At 36.5% G+C, this 17,839-nt stretch overlaps 2 long non-coding RNA genes across 2 annotated transcripts in view; both read right to left on the reverse strand.

The window, feature by feature from the left end:
- Nucleotides 1–17,839, reverse strand: part of LOC309636198 — a 937,790-nt gene that overhangs the window by 628,893 nt on the left and 291,058 nt on the right. The gene's annotated exons all lie outside the window — the stretch shown is intronic.
- The window catches only part of LOC309605229, a 214,495-nt gene continuing 198,610 nt past the window's right edge, over nt 1,955–17,839 (reverse strand). The window contains exon 2 of the long non-coding RNA XR_014231302.1: nt 1,955–17,245. This is a non-coding gene — a long non-coding RNA (uncharacterized lncRNA). The remainder of the gene's footprint in view (nt 17,246–17,839) is intronic.

Consider the following 17,839-nt stretch of genomic DNA (forward strand, 5'->3'; position numbering starts at 1 on the left):
ACTCATTTCCGTGTTGCCCTCAACTGGAATGCTAACTGGCACATAAAGGGTATTTAATGTTAGCTGTTATCTTCATTGTTGTTATTTTTATTGGTTCTAAACACCACTTCCAAACTCATTGTGTGTGTGACTCTGGATGCTGTGTAGTTTGGGTGGTTCTATTAGGAGAACACTGGGTAATCTTTTGGTAACATGATAAACAAGGGGAGACCTCATTTATGTCAGAGGGTCTTTTCAATCTCTCAGCTCAGTTTCAACCACCATACACGTGGTATAGAACTTTAGCTCTGTCGTGGATAAATTCTGTACCAGAGCATGGCAGAACCTGGGAGGATGCTCTCTTGGATCTATTTCCACTTTGTCTAATGTCTCCCCTTCCTCTTACCTCCCTCTATCGAATGCAGGTCCATGGAAAGCCCAGGGGTGTTTGATTCAGCTCTTGTCATTTCCTTCAAGGCCATATTGTAAAAATTTCTGTTATACCACCTACTTTACTTCCCTGTTTTTCCTTCCATTGTCGAATTTAAAATGACATAAACCTTTAGAGTATTCACAGCATTTCAGCATTCTTTTTTTCTGGTATTTTCCCAAAGGCAAATGGAGATAGTGTATCCATCCTAATGTTTTCTTCACAAAATAGGTTAATTTCTAATTCTAAGGAACTGCCTCATTTCACCTATTCACTGAACATTTACAATCCCTGAAGGATTCTGGAGGTTCCCCCACAGGGTTTCCAAGCACATTCAATTCAATTCAACAAACATTCATTAAGTGCGCACTAAAGACCAGACCCCGGGTGAGATCTGGAAATGCACAGATGAATCAGATGCTGTCTCTACCTTTGAGATGCTCATAGTGTAGCTGGGAAGAACAGCATATGTAATCGGTTATGAAAGAACATTTCAAAGTAGAGTTATGAAAGAACCACATGTCTGGGCAATACTGAGCTATCATTCAGTGTGACTGGAGTGTAGAAGACTTGGGGGAAGTGATGGAAAGTGGGGGTGGGAGAGATTGGATATAAGTTTAGGACAAGTTGTAAAGGGCCTTGAATGCCAAAATAAGTACTTGGGATTTTTGTCTTGCTATCTATGGGGAGATCTCTGAAGAAAAAGATTAGATTTGTGTTATGCTTTGAGTCTGATGTGTTTTTTAAAAATTGAGATGAATTTCACATAATGTAAAATTAATGACATATTTTAAAGTGCACAATTCAGGAGCATTTAGTGCATTCACAGTGTTGTACAACCACAATTTCCCTCTAGTTCCAAAACTTTTTCATCACACCAGAAGTATGCCCTGTATCCATTAAATAATCACACCCCATTCCCCCTCCACTCATCTGCCTGTAGTCTCCATGGATTTGCCTATGCTGGGTATTTATTTCATACAAAAGAGATCGTTACAATATGTGAACTTTGTATCTGGCTTCTTTCACTTAGCATGATGTTTTCATCCAATTTGTAGCATGTTTCAATACTTCATTTATTTTTATGGCTGAATAATGTTCTATTGCATGTATATGCCACAATTTGTTTATCCAGTCATCTCTTCATAGGCATTTGGGTTTTTCCACCATTTGGCTGTTATGAATAATGCTGCTATAAACATTTGTATACAAGTTTCTGTTTGGACATATATTTTCATTTCTCTTGAGAACATACCTAAGAGTGGGATTCCTGGTCACATGGTTATTCCATGTTTAACTTTCTGAGGAACTTCTAAACTATTTTCCCCAATGGCTACATCATTTTGTATTCCTACCAGCAATGTACAAATTCTCCGATTTCTCCATATTATTGCCAACACTTATTATTTTCTTTTTTAAAATTAATACTATAGCTATCCCAGTGGATGTGAAGTAGTATCTCATAGTTTTGATTTGCATTTCCTTAATGGCTGATGTTGTTAAACATTTTCTCTTGCGCTTGTTGGCCATTTGTATATCTTCTTCGGAGAAATGTCTATTCAAGTCTCTTGTCAATGATGTGTTTCTATAAACAGTTTTATTGAGACATAAGTTACATACCATACAATTCACTCATTTAAATCGTATAGTTCAATGGTTCTAATATATTGACAGAGTTGTGCAACCACCACTACAATATAATTTTATAATATTTTCATTCCCTAAAAGAAACTCAGCACTCTTTAGCAGTTTTTCCTCATTCCATCCTCCTCCCAGCCCTGGCAAACACCAACCTACTTTCTGTCTCTATAAATTTGCCTATTATGGACATTTCATATAAATGGAATCATACAATATGTGGGCATTTGTGACTGGCTTCTTTCACTTAGCATAATGTTTTCAAAGTTCATCTATGTTGTAGCATGATCAGTATTCATTCCTTCTTATTGTCAAATATTTATTCTTTGTATGGATATACCACTTTTTATTTATCCATTCATCCATTGATGAACATTCAGGTTGTTTCTACCTTTTGGCTATTGTGAATACTGCTGCTATGAACATGAGTGTATATGTATTTGTTTGAGTATCTGTTTTAAATTATTTGGGGTGTATGCCTATAAGTGGACTCTCTAGATCATATGATAACTCTAAGTTTAACTTTTTAAGATCCATCAAACTGTTTTCCAAAGTGGCTGCAACATTGTACGTTCATACTATGCACAAGGGTTCCAATTTCTACATATTCTCACCAATACTTGTTCTTGTTTGTCATAGTCTTTCTAGAGAATGTGAAGTGGTATCTTATGATTTTGGTTAGCATTTCCTTAATGGCTAATCACGTTGAGCATCTTTTCATGAGCTTATTGATCATATGTAAATCTTCTCTGGAGAAATGTCTATTCAGATCCATTGGGCATGTTTTAACTGGGTTATTTATCTTTTACCAATGAGTGGTAAGAGTTTTTTTTATATATTTTGAATAAAAGTCATTTATCAGATATACACATAATTTTCAAATATTTTCCCCATTCTATGGCTGTCGTTCATTTTCTTGATGGTATCTTTTGTAGCAAAATATTTTAATTTTTGATGAAATCAAATCTACCTATAATTTCTTCCGTCATTTTTGCTTTTGGTATCATATCTAAGAAGGTGTTGCCCAGGTCACAAAGATTTACTCCTATATTTTCTTCTAAGAGTTTTTGAGTTTTAGCATTTAGATCTATGTTCAATTTTGGTTTAATTTTTGTGTGTGGTGTCAGGAAGGACTCCAATTTTATTTTTTTAAATGGGTCTGATGGGTTTTAATTCTATACTCTAAGGCAAAACTAATGATAGCTTTAATATAGGCTAGACTGAGATTCAGAGATGAATATGAAGAATTGGAGGAGGCAGCCAGGGTGTTAGGACTAAGCTTTACGTTACCAGGGAAGTGATTCAGGAATGCACATATGAGTCAAGCCAGGCTAATGAGATGAAATTTCAAGACATGTTGGAACTATTGGGATAAAAACTCTTTTTTTTGTTTTTCCTTTTGTTAGGATTGTTATCTGTATGGATGACTTAAAGCTGAAACTGCCAGTCTCCTTGAATAGACAGCCTGCTGGAAAATGGGCCAATAACATGGAAAAAAGCCCTAAGAGATGGGGAGACAGACACTGAGTCTGATGACACTGACTTTCTAAATCTCACCATTCTTGAAAATCTATCCTTGGATTTTTTACTTATATGAATGAATAAATTCTCGTCTTTCCTTAAATGGCTTTGGGTTAGATTTTTGTCACAGTCAAGTAAGTGGAGAATGGCACATACCTGTACTTTTCCCCAAATATTCACCAAAAATATGCACTTGAAAAAGAATAAGTTTGTTATAGTTTCCTGATCATGTCATGCTCTGGAGCTTTGACATGGACTATTTTTTTCTACAAGGAATACCTTTCTCCTTATTTACTTGCTTAATATTACCTATCCTTTGAAAACTAGTGAAAGCCTCAAATTGTCCTCTAGAATCCTTAGCTAATATAGCTAGACATGGTTGGAGCTCCCCTATGAGCTCCAGTGACCCCCCATCTTATTTTATCTTAGTTTTCTGGCTCCCTGACTTCTGAGAAATGAAAGGGCAGTGAATATATTTATTTATCTCTGTATTCCTAGTGCATAGACCAGTACGTGCCTGGTACGTAATAGGCAATTTGTAATATTTGTTAAATGAATGGATAAATGCAACAGATAATCTGTACTCATTAAATTTTTATTATGGTCTCACAGTGCCATAAATATATAATTACTTTCTCTGTGTCTAGCTTTCCCCCACTCTCCTTGTTCTGAATTTTAAAACATTCCTACAGGAAGATACTTAAGATTAGAGGGAACACAAATTAATGTGATGGTTTTGACCAGTGTGGAATTCAGTTGTCTTCATGCTTTCTGAACAAAGTGGTGTTGACCCAGTGTAACACCACCTATATTCTCAAATTATTACTTGGTTTTAGAATACAATTTCTCTTTTCAGTTTGGTGTTTTAGCATGAGGAGGCCAATGACAAATGATCTCCTTAGGTTTAAGACACATTTAGCATTCTTGTTCTTACTTTCACATCCAAAAACACCCCCATGCTTCTGGAGTTGCTCTATGGTGTAATTCATAGTGATGGGCAGCTGATGTTGCTTTATTTCCTTGCATAACCTTCTCAGTTCCAACCAATATCCAGGTACCATGTTTTCTCTTAATATTTTCAAAATTAATTATAGCCTGTAAAATTTCTGATGCAAAGGAAAGAGCACTGGAGTCAGAAAAGTAGCCTCAGTTCTTCCACTAGCTTGTTGGATGACTTGAACATCTCTGGTCCTCAGTATCTTCAGCTGAATCATGATGGACCTGGATGGAAAAGCCTCTAAGAACCATTCCAACTCTCAGATCCATAGGACACTCGATATTCTTAGTATTCTCATTGAAGTTATTTGAGTTAGTGGATACTGGCAGAGACAATATGGCCTTCTAGTCCTTGGTTTCATGCTCCCAGATTGTATGCACTGTTAATTGCAGAGAAAACATTGGCATTAAAAAGAAATAGTGGGCTTCCCTGGTGGCGCAGTGGTTGAGAATCTGCCTGCCAATGCAGGGGACACGGGTTCGAGCCCTGGTCTGGAAAGATCCCACGTGCCGCGGAGCAACTGGGCCCATGAGCCACAATTACTGAGACTGTGCGTCTGGAGCCTGTGCTCCACAACAAGAGAGGCCGCGATAGTGAGAGGCCCGTGCACCACGATGAAGAGTGGCCCCGACTTGCTGCAACTAGAGAAAGCTCTGGCACAGAAACGAAGACCCAACACAGCCATAAATAAATAAATAAATAAATAAATAAATAAAATTTAAAAAAAAGAAATAGTTACTTTTTACTTAAGAAAGCTTGTCTTTACTTTTCTCCTTTTTGTTTTTATTTCTTTAAATAATATGTTGTGACCATTTGGGGGAACCCAAATAATCTAACTGGGCCTGTAATCTGCTTTCTTTTTTTCTTCCTTTTATTTTTTGACCACGTGTGGAAAATTAGTTCCCTGACCAGGGATCAAACCTGCACCCCCTGCATTGGAAGCATGGAGTCTTAACCACTGGGCCACCGGGTAAGTCCCTGCTTTCTTTCTTTCTTTCTTTTTTTAAAAGAGACATTTTAAATTTATTTTTACTTTTTTAATAGATCTTTATTGGAGTATAATTGCTTCACAATACTGTGTTATTTTCTGTTGCACAACAAAGCGAATCAGCCATATGCATACACATGTCACCATATCCCCTCCCTCTTGAGCCACCTTCCCATCCTCTCTATCCCACCCCTCTAAGTCATTGCAAAGCCCAGAGCAGATCTCCCTGTGCTATGCTGCTGCTTCCCACCAGCCAACTGTTTTACATTCGGTAGTGTACGTATGTCGATGCTACTCTCACTTCGCCCCAGCTTTGCCCTCCCACCCCATGTCCCCAAGTCCATTTTCTACATCTACCTCTTTATTCCTGCTCTGCAACTAGGTTCATCAGTACCAATTTTTTTTTTTTTTTAGATTCCATATATATGCCTTAGCATACGGTATTTGTTTTTCTCTTTATGACTTACTTCACACTGTATGACTTCACACTGTATGACAGATTCTAGGTCCATCCACTTCACTACAAATAACTCAGTTTCGTTTCTTTTTATGGCTGAGTAATATTCCATTGTATATATGTGCCACATCTTCTTTATCCATTCATCTGTTGATGGACATTTAGGTTGGTTCCATGTCCTGGATATTGTAAATAGTGCTGCAATGAATATTGTGGTGCATGTCTCTTTTTGAATTATGATTTTTTTCAGGGTATATACCCAGTAGTGGGATTGCTGGGTCATATGGTAGTTCTATTTTTAGTTTTATAAGTAATCTCCATACTGTTTTCCATAGTGGTTGTATCAATTTACATTCCCACCAACAGTGCAAGAGCTTTCCCTTTTCACCACACCCTTTCCAGCATTTAGTTTTTCTAGATTTTTTGATAATGGCCATTCTGACTGGCGTTAGGTGATACCTCATTGTCATTTTGATTTGCATTTCTCTAATGATTAGTGATGTTGAGCATCTTTTCATGTGCCTCTTGGCCATCTGTATGTCTTCCCTGGTGAAATGTCTATTTAGGTCTTCCACCCCTTTTTTAAATGGATTGGGGTTTTTTTTTGATATTGAGCTCCATGAGCTGTTTGTATATTTTGGAGATTAATCCTTTGTCTGTTGTTTTATTTGCAAATATTTTGTCCCATTCTGAGGGTTGTCTTTTTGTCTTGTTATGGTTTCCTTTGCTGTGCAAAAGCTTTTAAGTTTCGTTAGGTCCCATTTGTTTATTTTTGTTTTTATTTCCATTTCTCTAGGAGGTGGGTCAAAAAAGATCTTGCTGTGGTTTATGTCAAAGAGTGTTTTTCCTAGGTTTCCTCTAAGAGTTTTATAGTGTCTGGTCTTACATTTAAGTCTTTAATCCATTTTGAGTTTATTTTTGTGTATGGTGTTAGGGAGTGTTGTAATTTCATTCTTTTACATGTAGCTGTCTAGTTTTCCCAGTACCACTTATTGAAGAGGCTGTCTTTTCTCCATTGTATGTTCTTGCCTCCTTTGTCATAAATTAGGTGACCATATGTGTGTGGGTTTATCTCTGTGCATTCTATCATGTACCATTGCTCTATATTTCTGTTTTTGTGCCAGTACCATACTGTCTTGATTACTGTAGCTTTGTGGCATAGTTTGAGGTCAGGGAGCCTGAATCCTCCAACTCCGTTTTTCTTTCTCAAGATTGCTTTGGCTATTTGGGGTCTTTTGTGTTTCCATACAAATTGTAAAATTTTTTGTTCTAATTCTGTGAAGAATGCCATTGGTAGTTTGATAGGGATTGCATTGAATCTGTAGATTGCTTTGGGTAGTAGAGTCATTTTCACAATATTGATGCTTACAATCCAAGAACATGGTATATTTCTCCATCTGTTTATGTCATCTTTGATTTCTTTCATCACTGTTTAATAGTTTTCTGAGTACAAGTCTTTCGTCTCCTTAGGCAGGTTTATTCCTAGGTATTTTATTCTTTGTGTTGCATTGGTAAATGGGAGTGTTTCCTTAATTTCTCTTTCTGATTTTTCATTGTTTGTGTATAGGAATGCCAGAGATTTCTGTGCATTAATTTTGTATCCTGCAACTTTACCAAATTCATTGATTAGATCTAGTAGTTTTCTGGTGACATCTTTAGGACTTTCTATGTATAGTATCATGTCATCGGCAAACAGTGACAGCTTTACTTCTTTTCCAATTTGTATTCCTTTTATTTCTTTTTCTTCTCTGATTACTGTAGCTAGGACTTCCAAAACTATGTTGAATAATAGTGGTGAGAGTGGACACCCTTGTCTTTTTCCTGACCTTAGTGGAAATGTTTTCAGTTTTTCACCATTGAGTATGATGCTTGCTGTGGGTTTGTCATATATGGCCTTTATTATGTTGAAGTAGGCTTCCTCTATGCCCATTTTCTGCAGAGTTTTTAATCATAAATGGGTGTTGAATTATGGCAAAAGTTTTCTGCATCTGTTGAGATGATCATACAGTTTTTATTCCTTAATTTGTTAATGTGGTATATCACATTGATTGATTTGCATATATTAAAGAATCCTTGCATCCCTGAGATAAAGCCCACTTGATCATGGTGTATGATCCTTTTTAAGTGCTGTTGGATTCTGTTTGCTAGTATTTTGTTCAGGATTTTTGTATCTATGTTCATCAGTGATATTGGTTTATAATTTTCTTTTTTTGTGATATCTTTTTCTGGTTTTGGTATCAGAGTGATGGTGGCTTCATAGAATGAATTTGAGAGTGTTTCTCCCTCTGTAATTTTTTGGAAGAGTTTGAGAAGGATCTGTGTTAGCTCTTCTCTAAATATTTGATAGAATTTGCCTGTGAAGCCATCTTGTCCTGGACTTTTTTTGTTGGAAGATTTTAAATTACAGTTTCAATTTCATTACTTGTGATAGGTGTGTTTATATTTTCTAATTCTTCCTGGTTCAGTCTTGGAAAATTGTACCTTTCCAAGAATTTATCCATTTCTTTGTGGTTGTCCATTTTATTGGCATATAGCTGTTTGTAGTAGCCTCTTATGATTCTTTGTATTTCTGCAGTGTCAGTTGTGATTTCTCCTTTTTCATTTCTAATTTTATTGATTTTCATCCTCTCCCTTTTTCTCTTGATGAGTCTGGCTAAGGGTTTATCCATTTTGTTTATCTTTTCATAGAACCAGCTTTTAGTTTTGTTGATCTTTGCTGTTGTTTTCCTCATTTCTATTTCATTTATTTCTGCTCTGATCTTTATGATTTCTTTCCTTCTACTGACTTTGGGTTTTCTTTGTTCTTCTCTCTTTAGTTGTTTTAAGTGTAGGATTAGATTGTTTGTTTGAGATTTTTCTTATTTCTTGAGGTGAGGTTGTATTGTTATAAACTTCCCTCTTAGAACTGCTTTAGCTGCATCCCATAGTTTTTGGGTTGTCATGTTTTCATTGTCATTTTTTTCTATGTATTTTTTTATTTCTTCTTTGATTTCTTCAGTCATTTCTTGGTTATTTAGTAGTGCACTGTTTAGTCTCTATGTATTTGTGCTTTTTAAAGTTTTTATTTCCTGTAATTGATTTCCAATCTCATAACATTTTGATCAGAAAGGATGCTTGGTACGATTTCAATTTTCTTTCCTTTTTTTTAAAACAAAATTCACATTTTATTTAGGTTGAAATAAATTATTCAAAATTGATTTTCTTCACCAAAAATGACAGCAATATTTTCTGTATTATTCCTAGATAAACCACAAAACACTTATTTTTGTAGGTTTTGTAAGTTTTGCTTGTAAATCAAGATGAGGCAGTAGATACAGTCATGGAAAAAGACAGAAGAAAACAGACAAATCAGTTGTCAGTATCCATGGTCTCTGATCCTGTCTTGACCATGAAACAGAAGTGTTCAACATATACCTGCCAAAAAGCTTATGAAGATGTAGGCTCAATAAAGGAACATAAACAGCAACAACCAGATGTAGAACAACAATGGCAAGCTCTTCCATTCAAACTTTAACTATAACTTGTTCCTTTAACTTTATTTGATAAAGACAAAATCTACACTGAAATACTTATTTGACAAGCTCTCACTTTTCTCTTACAGTCTGATAATTTTCTTATCAGTCCCTTACAGATTTTTAACAGCATACTTAAAACTCCTACTATTCAAAGGTCAGTCATGAGCTTCACTGTAATGTTTTATAAAATGTATTCCTTCCTCCCATACTTCCTCAAAATTTATTTCTTCAAAGAACTGATAACTTAGTACCTGACAATTGGATCCATAGTGATAAATGTTATGTCTAAAATGACTTAACTAATACAATTTCAAAGTGCCATTCACATAGATCACACAGAGTGTAATATGGTACTTTCAATGCTATCTTCTGGAAGAACAGTTAGGTCTCCAAAGCATGGGACTTCGAAAGGGCCATTTAAACAGTCAGATTATCAATGACTAATGTACTCAATGGGAGGCCTACAGGTCAAGATATTCAGTGATTAAGTGGCTTATGTACACCTTACAACTTTTCTGTAAGATATTTTCAAATTTCTTACAGATTTTTTCAAATATCAAATATAAGAGAAAGCCTACTTTAAAAGTCTCAGGTATTTTCAATGGTTTCTGAATTATCTGTAGGAAGCTCTGACTTACTTGTATAGAGTTTGATATATGTATCCACCATTAAATACAAATCGTGTTTTATTTCAAAATTTATGCTAAGCAAAGCCAAGTTACTTGAACTTTGGTCTGTGAAAGTGTTCCTCAGGTAGGCTTTGAGACGCTTTCACCCATTTTCATAGCATTCATTCTCAACCTTCATCACAGGAATAATACATAGGACCTTCAGCAATGCATAAACATTAGGAAAAAACTTGATGTCTGGCAGATGAAGGGCTTCATAAATAGTGGATGGAAATTCTATATCTTTCCCTCTGTGTTTCCACTTGATTCTCCAACAATGCAGCTCAGCAGAGAGTGTGTCAGGATTAGGTAAGTCACTTCTGTACATGTCAGCATGATGCTCCTCTGATGTATTGAATTTGAGCTGTCCCATGACAGATGTTACCAGAGATAACCATTTAAGAGATTTGAGGTGCTATTCTGAGAATATACCTTTCAGTTCCTGAATAATGTGTTCCACTGTTGGAACACTTAGAGTTTCTTTATAGTAACTCTCAGGGGTTAGCTGAGATTCCAGGTTACTGTGCTGAGCTCTGCGAAATTTCCCTGGGAGTTTCATCTGAATATCAAGTTTGGTTGCCAAATTTGTGGCTGCCTCAAACCAAAATTCATGATAAACTTCGATATTTTCCATCACTTCATTTAGTGAATGCAGCACTGCAGTCAAACTACTGGCTGCAAAGAAGACATCAGAAGTTTGCCCCTCAAGATTTTTCCCTAAGGGTCTTGTAAAATATAGAACATTTTTAAGAACAACAATGGTAATGATGAAATCAAAATCTGTTACCGCACTACAGAGTACAAATGCTCGGCCAGCTATACAGTTATTCCATCTAACATTTGTGTCACTATTTATACCATCTAAACATAAAACAAGTGCTTGTAGGAGGTCCATTAAGATTTCAAAAGCATCATGCCTGCCTGTCCACTGAGAATGGCAAATTTCCTTCAGTTCTTTGCCCCTTTCTTCATTGTTCTGAAAGAGGACAGAAATTACACTGTCAAGCTCTAAAAGCAGTTGTGGTGATCGATGGAAAAAAGAACAAACTTCTTCAATTGTTCCTAATGCGACAGATACTCCCATTACAGGCACTGATTTTGCCAACCACGTATTTAAGGCACAGGAAGAACAGAGTGTGTAGATAGCTTGAGGATATTTTTCTAAAAGTCTAGAAGCAACAACTTTCATTTTGGAAGAAAATCCACTGGACCAATGTAAGCCTGGCCACGACAGTACTCCATGTTTACTCCCCACTTCTCAGTTATCATAGTGTGAAATATCACAGCCAAAATTTCTGCATCAGCTTCATGAGGCAGGAAGCCCACAGATTCCTCTCTCAGGTTGTGAGTTTCATCAATATACCTCACCAACACAGGCAGGTGCTCTTCCCCTGCTATGTCCACCACATTGTCAGTGACTATGGAAAAGAAGTGAGAGTCTCTCACTTCCCTGAGGGTTCCTCCCGAATGCAGCTCTCTAGCATCTGTTTCTGCTGTGTTTTCGAACAGAACAATGTGTTAACTGCTGTTGTCTCAAAGCGCCTTCTCAGAGCCTCTTCACCAGGATTGATCTGGCACTTCCAGCAGTGATTGAAAGTTATCAGGAGTAAAGAGACCTTCTGGGATTTCATCAGCTTCATGTCCATCCAGAGGTATGTTCTGTTTTCCCATAAGAATCAAAATTTCAAATAAAGATTTTAAGTATTCTTTGTCTTCCTTCTCTTCAAGTGTTAAAGGCAAGAGGTCTTCATCCTGCTCTTCACCCCCTTCTTCTGCACTGGGGTTCTGAGCATTGCTGTTGTTTATTTCCTTATGTTTTGGTTTCTGTTCAGAAGTTTCATTATTTTTTTTCTGTTTCAGTGTCCTGATTTCATCTTCACTCAATTATTTTATTCGTTTCCTGTGTCTACTGTGTGGATTATTCAAATGTTTGGTAAGATCAAATATTGTTGTTATTGCATTATCTCAAAGAACTGTCCTATAAGGACTAGTTCTACAAATCATAGAAGTCTCAAAGTGTTTGGCACACAATCGATGATGTTTATTTAGTTGATCAGGTGTTTTATCTTCTAAGTCTGCCCTCCTACTATTCTCCACCCACTTCTGGCATCTGGCTGGATCCTGCAGGAACCTGAAAACGGCCAGGTCCAACTGCGTGCTCTTCCGAGTGCAGTTGTGGGCTGCCCAGAAGTTCTGCATTGTGTCGTCCATGCGCGGCCAGCCCAGCCCTCCCCTCCCCGCCTCCACAGGACAGCCCGCCCACCCATCAGGGCTGGGGAGGGGAGCCGGGCCGGCATGCCAGCGGGAGGGGGCTGGGAGGGCAAGAAACCTCAATTTTCCTAAATTCTCTGAGGCTTGATTTGTGGCCCAAGATGTGATCTATCCTGGAGAATGTTCCAAGTGCACTTGAGAAGAAAGTGTATTCTGCCACTTTTGGGTGGAATGCTCTATTAATATCAGTTAGATCTATCTGGTCTATTGTGTCATTTAAAGCTTGTGTTTCCTTATTTATTTTCTGTTTGGATGATCTGTCCATTGGTGTAAGTGGGGTGTTAAAGTCCCCTACTATTATTGTGTTACTGTCAATTTCTCCTTTCATGGTTGTTAGCATTTGCCTTATGTATTGAGGTCCTCCTATGTTGGGTGCATAAATATTTATAAGTGTTATATCTTCTTCCTGGATTGATCCTTTGACATTATGTAGTGTCCCTCCTTATCTCTTGTAACAGTCTTTATTTTAAAGTCTATTTTATCTGATACAAGTATTGCTACCTCAGCTTTCTTTTGATTTCCATTTGCATGGAATACTCTTTTCCATCCCTTCACTTTCAGTCTGTATGTGTCTCTAAGTCTGAAGTGGGTCTCTTGTAGACAGCATATATATGGGTCTTGTTTTTGTATCCATTCAGCCAGTCTGTGTCTTTAGCTTGGGGCATTTAATCCATTTACTTTCAAGGTTATTATCGATATGTATGTTCCTATTAACATTTTCTTAATTGTTTTGGGTTTGTTTTTGTGGGTCTTTTTCTTCTCTTGTGTTTCCCACTTGGAGAAGTTTCTTTAGCATTTGTTATAAAGCTGGTTTGGTGGTGCTGAATTCTCTTAGTTTTTGCTTGTCTGAAAAGCTTTTGACTTCTCTATCGAATCTGAATGACATCCTTGATGGGTAATATTGGTTGTAGGTTTTTCTCTTTCATCACTTCAAGTATATCCTGCCACTCCCTTCTGGCCTGCAGCATTTCCACTGAAAAATCAGCTGATAACCTTATGGGGATTCTTTGTATGTTCTTTTTTGTTTTTCCCTTGCTGCTTTTAATATTTTTTCTTTGAATTTAATTTTTGTTAGTTTGATTAATATGTGTCTTGGTGTGTTTTTCCTAGGGTTTATCCTGTATGGGACTCACTTTGGTTCCTGGACTTGGGTGAATATTTCCTTTCCCATGTTAGGGAAGTTTTCAACTATAAACTCTTCAAATATTTTCTCAGACCCTTTCTTTTTCTCTTCTTTTTCTGGGACCCTTAAAATTCGAATATCGGTGTGTTTAGTGTTGTCCCAGATGTCTCTGAGATTGACTTCAATTCTTTTCATTCTTTTCTCTTTATTCTGCTCCTTGGTAGTTATTTCCAACATTTTGTCTTCCAGCTCACTTATTCATTTTTCTGCCTCAGTTATTCTCTTATTGATTCCTTCTAGTGTATTTTTCACTTCAATTATTGTGTTGTTCATCTCTGTTTGTTTGTTCTTTAGTTCTTCCAGATCTTTGTTAAACATTTCTTGTATTTTCTCAATCTGTGCCTCCATTCTGTTTCCAAGATTCTGGATCATCTTTACTATTATTACTCTGAATTCTTTTTCAGGTAGATTGCCTATTTCCACCTTTTTTTTTTTTTAAACATCTTTATTGGAGTATAATTGCTTTAAAATGGTGTGTTAGCTTCTGTTTATAACAGAGTGAATCACTTATACATATACATATGTCCCCATATCTCTTGCCTCTTGCATCTCCCTCCCTCCCACCCTCCCTATCCCACCCCTCTAGGTGGTCAAAAAGCACCGAGTTAATCTCCCTGTGCTATGCGGCTGCTTCCCACTAGCTACCTATTTTACGTTTGGTAATGTATATATGTCCATGCCACTCTCTAACTTTGTCCCAGCTTACCCTTCCCCCTCCCCATATCCTCAAGTCCATTCTCTAGTAGGTATGCATCTTTATTCCCGTCTTGCCCCTAGGTTCTTCATGACAATTTTTTTTTTTTTTAGATTCCATATATATGTGTTAGCATACGGTATTTGTTTTTCTCTTTCTGACTTACTTCACTCTGTGTGACAGTCTCTAGGTCCATCCACCTCACTACAAAAAACTCAGTTTAATTCCTTTCTATGGCTGAGTAATATTCCACTGTATATATGTGCCACATCTTCTTTATCCATTCATCTGTTGATGGACACTTAGGTTGCTTCCATGTCCTGGCTATTGTAAATAGAGCTGCAATGAACATTGTGGTACATGACTCTTTTTGAATTATGGTTTTCTCAGGGTATATGCCCAGTAGTGGGATTGCTGGGTCGTATGATAGTTCTATTTTTAGTTTTTTAAGGAATGTCCATACTGTTCTCCATAGTGGCTGTATCAACTTACATTCCCACCAACAGTGCAAGAGGCTTCCCTTTTCTCCACACCCTGTCCAGCATTTATTGTTTATAGATTTTTTGATGATGGCCATTCTGACTGGTGTGAGATGATATCTCATTGTAGTTTTGATTTACATTTCTCTAATGATTAAAGATGTTGAACATTCTTTCATGTGTCTGTTGGCAATCTGTATATCTTCTTTGGAGAAATGTCTATTTAGGTCTTCTGCTCAGTTTTGGAATGGGTTGTTTGCTTTTTTGATATTGAGCTGCATGAGCTGCTTATAAAGTTTGGAGATTAATCTTTTGTCAGTTGCTTCATTTGGAAATATTTTCTCCCATTCTGAGGGTTGTCTTTTCGTCTTATTTATGGTTTCCTTTGCTGTGCAAAACCTTTTAAGTTTCATTAGGTCCCATTTGTTTATTTTTGTTTTTATTTCCATTACTCTAGGAGGTGGGTCAAAAAGGATCTTGCTGTGATGTATGTCATAGAGTGTTCTACCTATGTTTTTCTCTAAGAGTTTGATGGTGTCTGACCTTACATTTAGGTCTTTAATCCATTTTGAATTTATTTTTGTGTATGGTGTTACGGAGTGTTCTAATTTCATTCTTTTCCATGTTGCTGTCCAGTTTTCCCAGCACCAGTTATTGAAGAGGCTCTCTTTTCTCCACTGTATATTCTTGCCTCCTTTATCAAAGATAAGGTGACCATATGTGTGTGGGTTTATCTCTGGGCTTTCTATCCTGTTCCATTGATCTATATTTCTGTTTCTGTGCCAGTACCAAACTGTCTTGATTACTGTAGCTTCGTAGTATAGTATGAAGTCAAGGAGCCTGATTCCTCCAGCTCCGTTTTTCTTTCTCAAGATTGCTTTGGCTATTAGGGGTCTTTTGTGTTTCCATACAAACTGTGAAATTTTTTGCTCTAGTTCTGTGAAAAATGCCAGTGGTAGTTTGATAGGGATTGCATTGAATCTGTAGATTGCTTTGGGTAGTAGAGTCATTTTCACAATGTTGATCCTTCCAATCCAAGAACATGGTTTGTCTTTCCATCTATTTGTATCATCTTTAATTTCTTTCATCAGTGTCTTATAATTATCTGCATACAGGTCTTTTGTCTCCTTAGGTAAGTTTATTCCTAGATATTTTATTCTTTTTGTTGCAATGGTAAATGGGAGTGTTTCCTTAATTTCACTTTCAGATTTTTCATCATTAGTGTATAGGAATGCAAGAGATTTCTGTGCATTAATTTTGTATCCTGCTACTTTACCAAATTCATTGATTAGCTCTAGTAGTTTTCTTGTAGCATCTTTAGGATTTTCTATGTATAGTATCATGTCATCTGCAAACAGTGACAGTTTTACTTCTTCTTTTCTGATTTGGATTCCTTTTATTTCTTTTTCTTCTCTGATTGCTGTGGCTAAAACTTCCAAAACTATATTGAATAATAGTGTTGAGAGTGGGCAACCTTGTCTTGTTCCTGATCTTAGTGGAAATGGTTTCAGTTTTTCACCACTGAGGACGATGTTGGCTGTGGGTTTTTCATATATGGCCTTTATTATGTTTAGGAAAATTCCCTCTATGCCTACTTTCTGGAAGGTTTTTTACATTAATGGGTGTTGAATATTGTCAAAAGCTTTCTCTGCATCTTTTGTGATGATCATATGTTTTTTCTCCGTCAATTTGTTAATATGGTGTATCACATTGATTGATTTCGTACATTGAAGGAGCCTTGCATTCCTGGGATAAACCTCACTTGATCATATTGTATGATCCTTTTAATGTGCTGTTGGATTCTGTTTGCTAGTATTTTGTTGAGGATTTTTGCATCTATGTTCATCAGTGCTATTGGCCTGTAGTTTTCTTTCTTTGTGACATCTTTGTCTGGTTTTGGTATCAGAGTGATTGTGGCCTTGTAGAATGAGTTTGGGAGTGTTCCTCCCTCTGCTATATTTTGGAAGAGTTTGAGAAGGATAGGTGTTAGCTCTTCTCTAAATGTTTGATAGAATTCACCTGTGAAGCCATCTGGTCCTGGGCTTTTGTTTGTTGGAAGATTTTTAATCACAGTCTTAATTTCAGTGCTTGTGATTGGTCTGTTCATATTTTCTGTTTCTTCCTGGTTCAGTCTCGAAATGTTGTGCATTTCTAAGAATCTGTCCATTTCTTCCAGGTTGTCCATTTTATTGGCATATAGTTGCTTGCAGTAATATCTCATGATCCTTTGTATTTCTGCAGTGTCAGTTGTTACTTCTCCTTTTTCATTTCTAATTCTATTGATTTGAGTCTTGTCCCTTTTTTTCTTGATAAGTCTGGCTAATGGTTTATCAATTTTGTTTATCTTCTCAAAGAACCAGCTTTTAGTTTTATTGATCTTTGCTATTGTTTCCTTCATTTCTTTTTCATTTATTTCTTTTCTGATCTTTATGATTTCTTTCTTTCTGCTAACTTTGGGGTTTTTTTGTTCTTTGTTCTCTAATTGCTTTAGGTGTAAGGTTAGGTTGTTTATTTGATATGTTTCTTGTTTCTTAAGGTAGGATTGTATTGCTATAAACTTCCCTCTTAGAACTGCGTTTGCTGCATCTCATAGGTTTTGGATTGTCATGTTTTCATTGTCATATGTTTCTAGGTATTTTTTTATTTCCTCTTTGATTTCTTCAATGATCTCTTGGTTATTATGTAGTGTGTTGTTTAGCCTCCATGGGTTTGTATTTCTTACAGATTTTTTCCTGTAACTGATTCCTAGTCTCATCGCGTTGTGGTCAGAAAAGATACTTGATATGATTTCAATTTTCTCTAAATTTACCAAGGCTTGATTTGTGATCCAAGGTATGATCTATCCTGGAGAATGTTACATGAGCACTTGAGAAGAATGTGTATTCTGTTGTTTTGGATGGAATGTCTTATAAATATCAATTAAGTCCATCTTTTTTAATGTATCATTTAAAGCTTGTGTTTCCATATTTATTTTCACTTTGGATGATCTCTCCATTGGTGAAAGTGGGGTGTTAAAGTC

This window comes from Balaenoptera borealis, assembly GCF_965194805.1.
Source record: "Balaenoptera borealis genome assembly, chromosome: 1".
Lineage (NCBI taxonomy): Eukaryota > Metazoa > Chordata > Mammalia > Artiodactyla > Balaenopteridae > Balaenoptera > Balaenoptera borealis.